Source organism: Saimiri boliviensis, chromosome 14, assembly GCF_048565385.1.
Source record: "Saimiri boliviensis isolate mSaiBol1 chromosome 14, mSaiBol1.pri, whole genome shotgun sequence".
Lineage (NCBI taxonomy): Eukaryota > Metazoa > Chordata > Mammalia > Primates > Cebidae > Saimiri > Saimiri boliviensis.
The window spans coordinates 5,753,951-5,767,625 of record NC_133462.1 but is presented as its reverse complement, the minus strand read 5'-3'; the positions used below and the strand labels follow the sequence as shown (position 1 = coordinate 5,767,625).

The following is a 13,675-nucleotide window of genomic DNA, read 5'->3' as shown; positions in this document are numbered from 1 at the left end:
CTCTTGACCTTGTGATCCACCCGCCTCGGCCTCCCAAAGTGCTGGGATTACAGGCTTGAGCCACCGCGCCCGGCCCGACCCAGTTTTTTAAACCCCGTGTAGATGAAGACACAACCTCCCCACCAGCTCATCTATAAAACACCACGGTGCATTTCACCGCGGATCTGCGAACCATTTTTCCAGAACCCCTCTCTCTAGCAGAGTGCTGTTGTCTTTATTTCACCTATTGAACTTCTGCTCTTGATCTCACACTTGGGTGTCCACATTCTTGATCTCCATGGCTCTGAGACAAGGAACCTGTTACTACCCCAGACAATGAGGCTGCTTCAAAACTAAGCCGAAGTCAAGAGGCCAGATGGAAAATGAACTCAGGACACAAACACTGTTTCAAGATACAATTCTCTGAAGCATGGCTGCTGAAACTTTCTGTTGTAACCTGAAACCAGCTTTTTCTTTTTAGTCAGAATCTCCCGCTGTTGCCCGGGCTGGAATGCAGTGGGGCAGTCTCGGCTCACTACAACCTCCGCCTCCTAGGTTCAAGTGATTCTCCTGCCTCAGCTTCTGGAGTAGCTGGGAGTATGAAGGCCCCCCTCAACCTCCCAGAGTACTGGGATTACAGGCGTGAGCCATCGCACCTGGTCCAGTTTTTTTTCTTACAGCAGCTAAAATAAATCACCTGAGGCTTTAAAAATAGTTTATGAACCAAGTACCTGAGACAGGTCTCAATCAGTTTAGAAAGTTTATCTTGCCAGGTGCGGTGGTTCATGCTTGTAATCCCAGCACTTTGGGAGGCCGAGGCAGGTGAATCATGAGGTCAAGAGATCGAGACCATCCTGGTCAACATGGTGAAACCCCGTCTCTACTAAAAATACAAAAAATTAGCTGGGCGTGGTGGCGCATGCCTGTAATCCCAGCTACTCAGGAGGCTGAGGCAGGAGAATTGCCTGAACCCAGGAGGCGGAGGTTGCGGTGAGCTGAGATCGCGCCATTGCACTCCAGCCTGGGTAACGAGAGCGAAACTCCGTCTCAAAAAAAAAAAAAAAAAAAAGTTTATCTTACCCAGTTTCAGAGCATGCCCATGACACAGCCTCAGGAGGTCCTGATAGGGGGCGCTCAGTATGGTCTAGGTATAGCTTGCTTTTACACATTTTAGGGAGACATGACAAGTGAGTATAAGATATACGTACACTGGTTCAGTCTGGAAAGGAGGGACAACTCCGAGCCGGAGAGGGGCCTCCAGGACGTAGGTAGGTAAGAGACAAATGGTTGCATTCTTTTGAGTCTCTCATTAGCCTTTTGTACTTTGAGTAATTTTGTGTTCATGTATTTTATTTTATTTTGAGACAAGTGTTGCCTAGTTACTCGGGAGGCTGAGGCAGGACAATCACTTGAACCTGGGAGACAGGTTGTGGCGAGCTGAGATCGGGCCATAGCACTCCAGGATGTTACTGGGGAGAAATCCACCCATTCTGGTGATTCTGTGCTTAGTGGCATGTGAGAGTAGAAAAGGCACTTTGGTCTTTTCGTATTTCTTTTTTCTTTTTGGCAAGGAGACAGAGTCTTCTCCTGTTGGCCAGGTTGGAATGCAGTTTTTTTTTTCCTTCTTGCATTTTTACAATTTAATTTTTTTATTTTTAGTAGAAATAAACTAAAAAAATAAAAAAATTAAGTAGAGACAGAGTTTCACCATGTTGGTGAGGCTTGTTTCAAACTTCTGACCTCTTTTTTTTTTTTTTTTTTTTTTTGAGACGGAGTTTCGCTCTTGTTACCCAGGCTGGAGTGCAATGGCGCGATCTCGGCTCACCGCAACCTCCGCCTCCTGGGCTCAGGCGATTCTCCTGCCTCAGCCTCCTGAGTAGCTGGGATTACAGGCACTTACCACCAGGCCCAGCTAGTTTTTTTTTTTTTTTTTTTTTTTTTTTAGTAGAGATGGGGTTTCACCATGTTGACCAGGATGGTCTCAAGATCTTGACCTCGTGATCCACCCGCCTCAGCCTCCCAAAGTGCTGGGATTACAGGCGTGAGCTACCGCGCCCGGCCTTTTTTTTTTTTGAGACAGAGTTTCACTCTGTCACCAGGCGCCAGGTTGGAGTGCAGTGGTGCCACCTCAGCTCACTGCAACCTCCACCTCCCGAGTTCAAGCAATTCTCCTGCCTCGGCCTCCCGAGTAGCTGGGACTATAGGCATGCGCCACCACGCCCAGCTAATTTTTTTTTTGTATTTTAGTAGAGACAGGGTTTCACCATGTTGGCCAGGATGGTCTTGATCTCTTGACCTCGTGGTCCGCCCACCGCAGCCTCCCAAAGTGCTAGGATTACAGGTGTGAGCCACCACACCCGGCCAACTTCTGACCTCTTAGATCAGGCGTCCCCAAACTTTTTACACAGGGGGCCAGTTCACTGTCCCTCAGACCGTTGGAGGGCCGCCATATACTGTGCTCCTCTCACTGACCACCAGTGAAAGAGGTGCCCCTTCCTGAAGTGCGGCGGGGTGGGGGGGGGGGCAGATAAATGGCCTCAGGGGGCTACATGCGGCCCGCGGGCGGTAGTTTGGGGACGCCTCCCTTAGATTCACCTGTCTCAGGCTCCCAAAGTGCTGGAATTACGGGCCTAAGCCACTGTGCCTGGCCTCATATTCTTAAAATAATGATGGAATCAAACAGCTTGTATCATTCATGTCTGTAGGAACTTTCTATTCTAATTAGGAAGATTTTAGGAGTCAGAAACCCAAAATACAGTATAAAATCAGGCAGAAAAGATTTCTCATCATTGATCTTTTTTTCTAGAATTTACCATGTACTTTGCCCGCATTAATACATGACTTCCATTGGCAGCTGTTCTACTCCTGGTCTACAGAGAGCTGACGGTGCATCCAGATGTGGCCCATGAACAATCCTCGCTGCCCAGCAGCCCTGACACCATGGGAGACCCACACCCTGTCTCCATCCATGTCTGGGCATGAGTCCTCTTCCCAGAGTTCATGTCACTGAGTCATGAGAGATGGAATCTGTTAGGCCTCCAAGTACAGGCCTGGCCATTTTAGCTTTGGTGACCTGCACGTACACCTCTGGATGGTCCCCAGAAGCCAAGAAGTCTGAAGTAACCACAAGTAACCGGGTGGCCACAAAAAAAACTAAAACAACTTGTTCCTGCCTCAACTAATTGCTGCAACCTGGACCCGTTGTTCCTGTTGAGCCTTGCAAGACTTTTCCCCCAGACATTGGGTTTCTCAAGACCCCTCTGCCTGTAGCTATGTAATCTACTGCACCCTCCTCTCTGCTGCTGCCGATACTCCCCACCCTTATGATCATGCCTGTTTGTAATCAACGACCCCTACCCTTGTAATCATGCATCCCGTGATGTCCTCCCCCTCCCCAAGATTACCTCCTTTAGCTGACCATTTGCCCCAACCTGTTTCTCAGACTTGGCCTGCTTGCACCCAAGTGTGAAATAAACAGCCTTGTTGAGCACACGAAGCCTGTCTGGTGTTCTCTACGTGAGTAACATGCATGAAAACTCGTGCCGAAACCCGGGACAAAGGAGCTCTTACAGGAGCCCAGACCCCCTGTCTCCACCCTTGGGCTCGTTCTGTGCAGAGACCTACCTACAACCTAGGCTCATCAGACCAGCCCAGGCATCCACTCACCATCCTCAGACCAGGTTAAGCGGTTTGCCTCAGGTCTTCTCTTATGCTTTTCTCACTACCTGTCAGCTTCCTTCTCCTTTCAGTTTTATTTTTCTCTCCCTTTCAGCAGAGACAAGACAGACAGGACTTTCCATGAGATTCATGACTGGAAAAAATCCTATGTAGGTCATGGAACTGGGAAGACAGTCTTCCCTCGGTGACTGACTACCGCAGAGATGTCTGCTTTGATCACGCACTCGCACTCATTTGCTGACTGATTATTGCGGAGACGTCTGCTCTGGTCGGTCACTCTCACTAGTAGGGTGATGGGTCAACACGGGGGACATCCCCTCAGACCGACTCACCCTAGGTTCAGACCAAGGTTTAGTCTGGGATTCCTGCTAAACTGCTTGGTGCCGCATTCACTTTCTTTGTCTCCACTGCTCTTCTTAAACTATGGTCAACCTCCCACCCTCCATCCCTCCCTCCTCTCCCTTATCCTGCGTTCTTAAAAACCTCAGACGTCTCCAGCTATCCCTGGACCTGAAACCTAAGCATCTTATTTTCTTCTGCAATACCACTTGGCCACAATATAAATTGGACAATGGCTTTAAATGGCCAGAAAACTGCACCTTTGATTTTTCTATCCTGCTGGATCTAGACAACTTTCGTCGTAAAACGGGTAAAATGTCTGAAGTCCCCTTCGACCAGGCCTTTTCCACACTTTATTTCCTTCCCAGCCTCTGCTCCTAATGTGACCCCTCTCCAGTTCTCCTTCTTGCCCTCCAACCCACGCCCTCTGTCCCTTCTGTCAATGCAGATTCTTCTCTCTCAATAGACCCTTCTGACCGTTCCCTTCCCTATGAGGCTGCCCCTCAGCAGGCTGAACCGAACCCTAATCTCCCCACACCGCATCCCCTCCCTCCTATACCTCCTCTGTTACTTCTCCATCCCACACCCACTCTGGGACGCAATTCAGTCTTAAAGCCAGCCCTCCCACCCCACCCAATGGTTTCCCCTTCAAGACCTGGCTGGAGCCGAGGACATAGAGTTCAGCTTGCATGTTCCTTTTTCACTGATCTGTCCCAAGTTGGTCAGCACTTGGGATCTTTCTCATAAGAATTCACTAAATATATCCAAGAGTTCCAATTATCTAACTCTGTCCTACAATTAACCTGGAATGACTTAAATGTTGTTCTAACCTCTACTCTTTCTCCAGATGAACGAAATAGGGTTTATACTCTGGCTGAGTCTTATGCTGACACCCAGAGATGCCACGAGCCAGCCCTCCAAGAGGGCATCAGGGCGGTACCTAGGGAAGAACCCAACTGGCAATACCAGAAGGGCTCACCTGACATCACCAAGCATGACTATGTGGTCTCTTGCTTAGTTTGAGGGACTTAAGCAGGCAGCTTACAAAGCTATTAATTATGACAAGTTTAAAGAAACAACCCAGGGCAAATGTGAAAATTCTGCCCAATTCATGCGGCCCACCTATCAGCTTCACAGCACTAGACTCAGAGGGGCCAGGGGGTTGCCTTAGTCTCAGTATGCATTTTATTACGCAATCTGCCCCAGATATTAGGGAAAAACATCAAAAACTAGACTCAGGCCCTTAAACTCCACAACAGGAATTAATCAACATCGCCTTTGAGGTGTTTAGCAATAGGGAGGAAGCAGCCAGGCAGCAACACATTTCAGAGCTTCGGTTGCCTCCACAGTCTAAGATAAGCCCCAGTCACTGTTTCAACCACAAGGAACTTCCAGGCACCAAGGCGATCGCAAGCAGGTGCTCCATCAAGCCGCCCTCCTCCAGAGCCTTGCTTCAAATGCTGGAAAACTGGCCACTGGGCCAGGGAATGCCCACAGCCTGGGGCTTCAACCGGCTTCAAATACCGAAAGCTTGAACATTGGGCTAACGAATGCTCAGAGCCCAAGATCCCCTCTAAGCCGTGTTCTGTCTGTGGGGGACCCCCCCTCCCCCCAGAAATCACACTCTCCAGCTCCTATTACAGCCACTCCCAGGGCTCCTGGAGTTCAAACCCCATATTCTCCGGGCGACTCCTTTCCAGAACTTCTTGGCTTAGCAACTGAAGACTGATGCTGTCCGACTGCTTCAGAAGTCCCCTGGATCATCTCAGGTGCTGAGCTTTGGGTAACACTTAAGTGGAGAGTAAGTCTATCCCCTTTTCAGTCAATACAAGGGATACCCACTCCACATTACCTTCTTTTGAAAGGCCTGTTTCCTTAGCCCCTATAACTGTGTGGGAATTGATGGCAATGCTTCAAAAACTCTCAGAAACCCCCAGCTCCGGTGTTAGCTTGGACAACACTCCTTCACTCACTCCTTCTTAATCATCCCCACATGCCCTGTTCCCTTATTAGGGTGAGATATTTTAACCAACCTGTCTGCTATGCTGACTATTCCAGGACTACAACCACATCTCATGGCTGCCCTCTTACCTGACCCAAAGCCTACCACACAGCCTCCCATCACGTCTCTTCACCTTAACCCACAGGTGTGGCACCTCTACTCCATCCTTAGCAACGGACCATACACCTGTCACTATCCCCTAAAACCCAATCATCCCTATCCTGCCCAACACCAATACCCCATTCTCCAACAAGCTCTAAAGGTACTAAAACCGGTGATCACCCGCCTGTTACAACATGGTCTCCTAAAGCCTTTCTAACTGTTCTTAAAACTCTCCTACCTTGCCTGTCCAGAAACAGGACAAAACGTACGAGCTGGTCCAAGACTTTCATCTTATCAAATTGTGCTTCCTCTCCCTCCTGTAGTGCCAAACCCATATACTGTCCTGTCCTCAATTCCTCCCTCCACAACCCATTATTCTGTACTCGATCTTGAAATGCCTTTGTCACCGTCCCCTCACACCCTCCCAGTCTCTGCCTTCACTTGGACTGACCCTGACACCCACCAGTCACAACAGCTCACCTGGACCATCCTGCCTCAGGCTTCAGGGACAGCCCATGCTACTCCAGTCAGGCCCTCTTTTCTTTTCACCTGCTCTCTTTCTGTCCCTTGACTTGTCACCTTATTCAATACAAGGATGACTCCCTCCTGTACAGCCCCTCTTATGAAGCTTCTCAGCAAGATACCCTCCTGCTTCTTCAGCATCTATTTTTTTTTAATTTTTAATTTTTTTATTTTTGAGATGGAGTCTCACTCTGTTACCGAGGCTGGAGTGCAGTGGCGTGATCTCAGCTCACTGCAACCTTTACCCCTCTGGTTCAAGCAATTCCCCTGCCTCAGCCTCCCGAGTAGCTGGGATTACAGGGGTGTGCCACCATGCCTGGCTTTTTTTTTTTCTTCCATTTTTTAGTAGAGACGGGATTTCACCATGGTGGTCAGGCTGGTCTTGAACTCCTGACATTGTGATCCGCCCACCTCAACCTCGCAAAGTGCTGGGATTACAGGCATGAGCCACCATGCTTGGCAAGCACCTATTTTTTTCCTTTTTTTAACCTGAGACGGAGTTTCGCTCATTACCCAGGCTGGAGTGCAATGGCGCGATCTCCGCTCACCACAACCTCCGCCTCCTGGGTTCAGGCAATGCTCCTGCCTCAGCCCCCTGAGTAGCTGGGATTACAGGCAAACACCACCATACCCAGCTAATTTTTTTTTTTATTTTTAGTAGAGACGGGGTTTCACTATGTTGACCGGGATGGTCTCAATCTCTTGATCTCATGATCCACCCGCCTCAGCCTCCCAAAGGTACTGGGATTACAGGCTTGAGCCATTGTGCCTGGCCAGCAAGCACCTATTCTTTTTTTTTTTTTTTTTGAGACGGAGTTTCACTCTTGTTACCCAGGCTGGAGTGCAATGGCGCGATCTCGGCTCACCGCAACCTCCGCCTCCTGGGTTCAGGCAATTCTCCTGTCTCAGCCTCCCGAGTAGCTGGGATTACAGGCACACGCCACCATGCCCAGCTAATTTTTTGTATTTTTAGTAGAGACAGGGTTTCACCATGTTGACCAGGATGGTCTCGATCTCTTGACCTCGTGATCCACCCGCCTCGGCCTCCCAAAGTGCTGGGATTACAGGCTTGAGCCACTGCGCCCGGTGGGAGTTCTTTAAGGCCTAGTCAGCACCAGCTAAATCTGGTTATGCAGCTGTATCCTGTTCATCTATCATTGAGGCGGCCACACTCCCTCCCTCTAGAGTCAGTATAGACATTGACATTTAGTCCCCTTAGGAAGAGTAAGAGCATAGGTTAAAGCAAGCTCAACTAACTGCTTTAACCTGTGCTCTTACTCTTGTTAAGGGGATCTACATGTCAGTGTCTATACTGACTACGCAGTTCACATCCTACACCGCCATGACACCACATGGGCCGAAAGGGGCTTTCTCACTACACAGGGATCTTCTATTATCAACGCTGCCTTAATTCAGGCCCTCCTTAATGCCGCTCTCCCAACCAAGGTTGGAGTCGTCCACTATAAAGGGCATCAAAAAACTTTAGATCTCATTGCCCAAGGAAATGCTTTGGCCGAAGAAACAGCTAAGAAGACAGCAAACGCACCAATATCTCCTCCGAGTGGGTAACATTTTTCTTTCTCATCAATTACTCCCACGTACTCTCCATCTGAATCCTTAACCTACCAATCGTTTCCCACTCGGGCGGTTGGGTTTTGGATAACGGAAAATTTTTTCTTCTTACTCCACAAGCTCATTCTATCCTCTCTTCCATAACCATTTTCATGTGGGATATAAGCCTTTCGCCTGTCTCTTAGAACCTCTTATCTCCTTCCATTCATGGAAGTCCATGCTTAACACAATTGCATCTCAGTGCTTCATGTGCCACTCTACCAAACCCCAGGGAATTTTTTTTTTTTTTTAATTTACTAAAAGGCCTACAGCAGGACCCCAGGGATTTTTAAAACCTTTTCATTTTCCCACTCACCAAATGTGGGGATTTACCCCCACACAAGATTGGCAAACTGACATTACTTATATGCTCTGTGTCAAGAAATGTAAATATCTTCTTGTATGGGTCGATACCTTTACAGGGTGAATTGAAGCCTTCCCTACTGGAACAGAAAAGGCTACTGCTGTTACTTCTTGACTGTTAAATGAGATAATTCTCCAATTTGGCCTGACTACTTCCATCCGATCTGACAATGGCCCTGCTTTCATTAGCCAAATTACCCAAGCACTCTCTCAGTCCCTTAGCATTCAATACAATCTCGAGGCCCCTTACCGCCCTCAGTCATCAGGAAAAGTAGAGAAAGCTAATGGCCTCCTAAAAACACACCTTACCAAGCTCACCCTTCAACTAAAGGAGGACCGGGTATGCCTTCTACCTATTGTTGTTCTCCGAATTCATGCCACTCCCTGGAAACACACAAGATACAGCCCCTTTGAACTCTTGTATGGCCACACCTTTTTGCTTGGGCCTAACCTCCCAGAAACTAGCCCTCTTGGACACAATCTTCCCTCCTTCTCCATCAAACTAGGGAGGAAATTCGTCAAGCTGATAATCTCCTCTTACCTACTCGAGATACCTGGCCTTATGAGGACACCTTAGCCGAACCATCAGTGCTGGTTAAGGATCTAACCCAGGTGTCCCCAAACTTTTTACACAGGGGGCCAGTTCACTGTCCCTCAGACCGTTGGAGGGCCGCCACATACTGTGCTCCTCTCACTGACCACCAATGAAAGAGGTGCCCCTTCCTGAAGTGCGGCGGGGGGCCGGATAAATGGCCTCGGGGGGCCGCATGCGGCCCGCGGGCCACAGTTTGGGGACGCCTGATAGCCCCTCCTGCTCTACAGCCTCAGTGGAAAGGCCCCTACCTGATTGTCTACAGTACACCAACTGCTGTCCATCTACAAGACCCTCCCCACCGGGTTCACTGGTTCAGGATTAAAGTGTGTCCATCATATGACCAGCCTAGCCCACCCACCTCCCCTTGGAAGTCACAAGTACTCTCTCCTACTTCTCTTAATCTAACTCGAATTCCTGAAGAGTAGGCACCACTACACGAGTTTAGATTATATTCTAACATTGATAGGAATTATTCTCTTAACTTTGCTATTTGCAAAGGACTGTATGCAGTCACCCCTAAAACTAGGTCTACACTGCACAAGCTCTCTATTTCTGTTGCTCTCTGTCTAATCATACTTCTAATTGCCCTTCTTATCTATATTCATTTATTTTTGAGACGGAGTTTCGCTCTTGTTACCCAGGCCGGAGTGCAATGGCACGATCTCGGCTCACCGCAACCTCTGCCTCTCGGGTCCAAGCGATTTTCCTGCCTCAGCCTTCCAAGTAGCTGGGACTACAGGCGTGTGCCACCACGCTCGGTTAATTTTGTATTTTTAGTGGAGACAGGGTTTCATCATGTTGGTCCAGCCGGTCTCAAACTCCTGACCTCAACTGAGCCACCTAGCTAGGCCTCTCAAAGTGCTGGGATTACAGGCGTGAGCCACACACAGCACCCGGCTCCTCTCCCGCTTTTTCTTTATTTTCATTTTTGCTGTCTCTTGGCAAATCCCTCACCCATTCTCTACTTTGCCGTCTGTTATGGGTCTTTCTCGTTTTTTTCTCCTCTGTCTCAGATGTTCTACCACTCTCTCTCTGTCTCCCGATCCCTTTGGCCCACACAATCAATCACAAGAGTGTTTGGAGTAGGACACCTGCATCCGGGAGGAGCGCATTTTCCAGGGACTGGAGGTGGGCAGGCAAGAACACCCCGTGTCACAGGACAGGCCCGGGGCACCTCCTCCACGCCAGCTCAGGGGATGCAGTCACTGTGGAGGGGAGACCTGGGGAGCAGCAGGGCCCGGCACGAGGAGGGAGGTGTGGGGGCGACGGCGCCTAAAGACAACAGTGGGGTCTGCAGGACCCCGGGACCACGCAGAGGGCCGCAGCGCTGCGCTCCAGGGGCCGACAGGGGCGAGGGTGGTAGGTACCCAGGGCGAGGATCCACCTCTAGGGTGAGAATTTCAAAAAGCGCGGGGCGGGAAGAGTCAGAAAAAGGTTTTGAGCAGGAAAACTACACAACTGGAAGTCTACAGACTTTATAAAGTCTTTTATATAGACACTTTATAGAAGTGTCCTACAGCTGAAAGACCGGGAACGGGACGAGCCTCAATGAGACTTTCAACCCCAAAAAAAGCGACCCCCGGACTCTCACGGCGACGTCTCAATTTGCACTGGGTGAAAATAGCAGCGACAATGTTCAGGTCTGTGGGAACCCCACGTCCCAGGTACAGAAGCGCCAGACCTGGGAAGAGCAGACTTAATACCGGACAAAGCAAAACTTACCCGCCACGGTGGGACCTTCACTTCGCGCGACCCGCTTCCGGATTTGCGAAATCCCGCAGGACGGAAGCCAGACCTGGGCGAGAACCTCGAGGAGTGGGCGGGGCCTGGGCAAGAGCCTCGATGGGTGGGCGGACCCTGGGAGAGACCCGCGAGGAGTGGGCGGGGCCTGGGCAAGAGCCTCGAGGGGTGGGCGGGCCCTGGGAGAGACCCTCGAGGGGTGGGCGGGGCCTGAGCAAGAGCCTCGAGGGGTGGACGGGCCCTGGGCGAGACCCTCGAGGGGTGGGCGGGGCCTGGGCGAGACCCTCGAGGGGTGGGCGGAGCCTGGGCGAGACCCTCTAGGAGGTGGGCGGGGCCTGGGCGAGGACACAAGGCGGAGAGACCTCGCCCTTCATAACACCTGCAGAGGGCGGGGCCGGGACCTGTGCATCTTTCAGCCTGGCTCCCAGCTCCTTTCTCAGATTTTCGAGGCGAAACCGACCAGGAAGGCTAAGGCATAATCCAAAAGCCGTGGAATTGTTTTTTTTGACAATTCCTGGAAGCAGCAAAGTAGCAAAGTAACACTCCGTCCTGCAGGGCTTTCTTCCTCGTCTCTCTCAAACTTTTTTTTTTTTTTGAGACGGAGTTTCACTCTTGTTACCCGGGCTGGAGGGCAGTGGCGCGATCTCGGCTCACCGCAACCTCCGCCTCCTGGGTTCAGGCAATTCTCCTGCCTCAGCCTCCTGAGTAGCTGGGATTACAGGCACACGCCACCATGCCCAGCTAATTTTTTGTATTTTTCGTAGAGACGGGGTTTCACCATGTTGACCAGGATGGTCTCGATCTCTTGACCTCGTGATCCACCCGCCTCGGCCTCCCAAAGTGCTGGGATTACAGGCTTGAGCCACCGCGCCCAGCCCGATTTTTGCATTTTTAGTAGAGACGGGGTTTCACCATGTTGACCAGGTTGGTCTCCATCTCTTGACCTCGTGATTCACCTGCCTCGGCCTCCCAAAGTGCTGGGATTACAGGCGTGAGCCACTGCACCCGGCCATTTACAAATGTTCTAAATAAATATTCTGAGAAAAGAGACAAAAGAAAAATTTTTCCTTTATTTTCAAAGGAGAAATTATGCCTCTCATTTATTTGCTTGAGATAGGATCTAGCTCTGTCACCCAAGCTGCAGTGCAGTGGGGAAATCAGGAATCACTGCGGCATCGAATTCCCTGGTTCAAGCCATCCTCCCACTTGACCAACCTGAGTAGCTGGGACCATAGGTGTGCACCACCACAGTTGCCCATTTTTTTTTTTTTTTAATTTTTAGCAGACAGGAGGTCCCCCTGTTGCCCAGGCTAGTCTTGAAACCCTAGGTTCATGGGAACCACATTCCTTAGCATCTGACAGCACTGGAATTTCAGGCCTGAGCCACTGCATCTGATTGTATCATATATTTAATGTTTCTCCTTGTTTCAATTTTAGCAGAATTTGTATTCCTCTCATAGAGGCTCTTTTCAAACTCTTGTCATCCTTCTGAGTGCCTCAAACTACAGCCTGTTCAGACATGTTATAACAAGTTTGCACTAGTCTGTTTTGGTGCAAAAAGTGTGAAATTCATGCACAAATTGTTCATATGTATTCTTCCATAAACGTCTTGAAGATCGTTGTACTAGCAAACTGTATTCAAGGGAATATAAAAAGGAATTGTACATATTCAAGTTCTGCTTATTCATGGGATGCAAGGTTGGTTCAATGTGCTCAAATCAATGTAATATGCCATCTGCACAGAATGACAGATTAAAAACTACATTATCTCAATAGACCAAGAAAAATCATTTAACAAAATTCAACATTTATCCTTCATAAAACTCCTAAGCAAAACAGGTAGATAAAAAATTTACCTCAAAAATATAAAGACCATGGCCGGGCGCGGTGGCTCAAGCCTGTAATCCCAGCACTTTGGGATGCCGAGGTGGGCGGATCACGAGGTCAAGAGATGGAGACCATCCTGGTCAACATGGTGAAACCCCCCGCCTCTACTAAAAATACAAAAAATTTAGCTGGGCATGGTGGCACGTGCCTGTAATCCCAGCTACTCAGGAGGCTGAGGCAGGAGAATTGCCTGAACCCAGGAGGCGGAGGTTGCTGTGAGCCGAGATCGTGCCATTGCACTCCAGCCCGGGTAACAAGAGCGAAACTCCGTCTCAAAAAAATATATATATAAAAAAATATATATATAAATATATATAAATATATATAAATATATATATATAAATAAATATATATATATATATATAGAGAGAGAGAGAGAGAGAGAGACCATCCATGAAGTAACCACAGTGAAATAACCAACAACGGAAAATGAAATGCTTTTCCTATTGAATCTCACATGATGCAAAAATGCTCTCACCCCTTCTATTCAAGAAATACTAGCTGTCCTAGCCAGAGCAATTAAATAGAAAAAAAAAAAAAAACTCATCCAAATCAGAAAGAACTAAAATTATATTTGTCAGGGCCAAGTGAGGTGACTCACACCTGTAATCTCAGGACTTTGGGAGGCCAAGGCAGGTGGACCACGAGGATAAGAGATTAAAGACCATCCTGGCCAACATGGTGAAACCCTGTCTCTACTCAAATACAAAAAAAAAAATTAGTTGTGTGTGGTGGCTCAAGCCTGTATTCCCAGCTACTCAGGAGGCTAAAACAGGAGAACTGCTTGAACACAGGAGTCGGAGGTTGCAGTGAGCAGAAACTGTGCCATGGCACTCCAGGCTGGTGACAGAACAACT

The 13,675-nt window shown here is 49.1% G+C and overlaps 1 protein-coding gene across 21 annotated transcripts in view; it reads left to right on the top strand.

Moving 5' to 3' along the window:
* The window catches only part of ZNF83 (zinc finger protein 83), a 97,554-nt gene extending 94,083 nt beyond the window's left edge, over window positions 1-3,471 (top strand). For all 21 annotated transcript variants that reach the window (XR_012513658.1, XR_012513652.1, XR_012513647.1 and 18 more), the window contains one exon: window positions 2,834-3,471. The gene's annotated coding sequence lies outside the window, so the exon portion shown is untranslated. The remainder of the gene's footprint in view (window positions 1-2,833) is intronic.
* Window positions 3,472-13,675: the final 10,204 nt, after the last annotated feature.